This window comes from Neodiprion lecontei, chromosome 2 (genome assembly GCF_021901455.1).
Source record: "Neodiprion lecontei isolate iyNeoLeco1 chromosome 2, iyNeoLeco1.1, whole genome shotgun sequence".
Lineage (NCBI taxonomy): Eukaryota > Metazoa > Arthropoda > Insecta > Hymenoptera > Diprionidae > Neodiprion > Neodiprion lecontei.
In genome coordinates, this window is record NC_060261.1 from 44,064,183 (window position 1) to 44,066,283 (window position 2,101).

At 40.5% G+C, this 2,101-nt stretch overlaps 1 protein-coding gene across 8 annotated transcripts in view; it reads left to right on the forward strand.

The window, feature by feature from the left end:
• The window catches only part of LOC107227814 (FH1/FH2 domain-containing protein 3), a 76,469-nt gene that overhangs the window by 71,568 nt on the left and 2,800 nt on the right, over window positions 1–2,101 (forward strand). The gene's annotated exons all lie outside the window — the stretch shown is intronic.

Sequence of the window (2,101 nt, forward strand, 5' to 3'; positions counted from 1 at the left end):
CACGCAACTTTTGTATCGGACTGTAGCAAGAGGGATGAGGATATTGCCACTAGTGACGGTCTCTTTCAGCACAAATTTTCTTACCGTAGCGCACGTCCCAGTAATATTATTGTTCAGTGGTCTAGAATTCGCCTGCGAGCTTTTAATTGCTTACTGCGACTACACTCGAGCAAATTCTTTCCGATCTGAAGTATCATGCCGCATTAATAAATAACTAATCGTAGAGCTGTATCGGAGACACGCAAGTTCAAGAGCTAAACCATAACCGCTGACAGTAAAATAATTTCTTCTTGTATTGTCGATGACGCTTGCGAGCCGAATCGGGCACAACCCCACATATTTCCGTGTTGTCGCAAACTTTGTCCGATCATTTGAAACTGATTGATTCAGCAAGCTGCCTCGGTATTACAAAAGGACTGAAAACAGCGCACCTTAAATAATTAATCACTGGTACTGACAATGAGTTTAGAAAATGTCTGCATTCTGCAATATTCGCGGATTAATTATGCGCTGATTGACTAGGTATTAGTTTTGACAGAGGAATACATACGCTCGTTAAGAGTCGTCAGGGGTAAAGACTTTTTAAACTGTTTTCATTTATACCTACTTGGCATCGGGAAAACTGTATCTACGTGTAAACGTACAAAACGGAGGAAACTGGAATGCTAATTAGGGGTGATAATTGCGGCAACAGATTTTGATTAGCTGGATAAATCAAATTAATTAAAATTACAAGGAAATTATCTCGTGGGCCTGGTTAGCCGAATGGCAATACCTTCCGAGGAAATTAACAAGTGCGACGACATTCGTGTTGTTGAGCAAACGAAGACGTCTCATTCCGGTGAAAAATTAACGTACCTACGCACGAGGGAACCTTCTATTTCTTACTTTCATGCCTTTCAATTGCTACAGTCCGTTACCACCGGGATTAATCAATCCACTGGACTTCGTATTGAAAATAAAAAATATTTGCTACATTGTTGACATTCCGGTAGGTATTCGCAAATTTATCATCTTGAAATATCAGCAATGGCTATTATGTGTGATTGCACTGATGCAGTTAAATCGATTGATTTACCTATCAGTAGCAACATGGCCTGGCATGCGCATGTCTGCATATGTGCATTACACTTATATATTTAGGTATTTGACAGTTTTTCGTCTAGTTTTCCATACGCTTAAAACAGCCCCTAAAATCGGATGTTTTTAACATCGTCCTTCATATATAAAAGTGACTTTTGTTTCGAATGTATTTTGATAATGTAGAAATACTCACCTTCTGAATTTTTAGATTTCTTTTGTAATTTGTTTTGACGTGATTCTAACCCACGGATTAACAATGATCCTACAATCCCCAGAGTTTCAACAAATCAACGTTTATCATGCAAACGCTAACGTATTTAATAAAAATATTTTATCTACACATTTTCGTTAACATTCTTAGAGGAAAGAGAACGATCAGGACGTTTGGAGAGAGTTTCTCGTAACAATTTGGTGAAATGAGCCGGGATTACGTCATATGAATTTCACGGCTCAAGTACTACTCACAATTAGCGTAACCGCGGCGTTGAACCTGCTCTGTTACACCTAGGGATAATCCAATGGCCCCTTGATTGTATTTTTTGCACTTTGCCCCTGTGCCGCGAAATTCTTTTTAACGGCAATTCCTTGAGGACGAAATTAAAAACAACGTGTCCGACTTAATTTCCCTCCTCTGGGTGCACTGGCTCTGTATTAGAAATTACGTCAGTTGCGGAAAGAGCCGGCACGGTTGCCATATCAGCGAGAGAGAATCGTCTACCTTTTGGGTACCGATTCATCCCTGAGTTTTAATCGGTCTTTATTCTTCGGCTTCATGCTAGTGGGTGTCTCAACGAGTGAGTGGCTATTTATGAGAAGGCACTGTTAAACGCTTGCTACAGAAAGCTTGCAGCATGAGTTCGTGTGTAGAATCGAGCAGATGGTATGCCGGTGTGTCGTGGATCGTACATTTCGCACGAAAGATCCATTGACTGAATTCTCGCGCAAGGAATAGGTACCTGCCTCTAATATGTAGAAGTTTCGCGACAACGCTTACATGAAAGCTGTGGATTTGTTACAG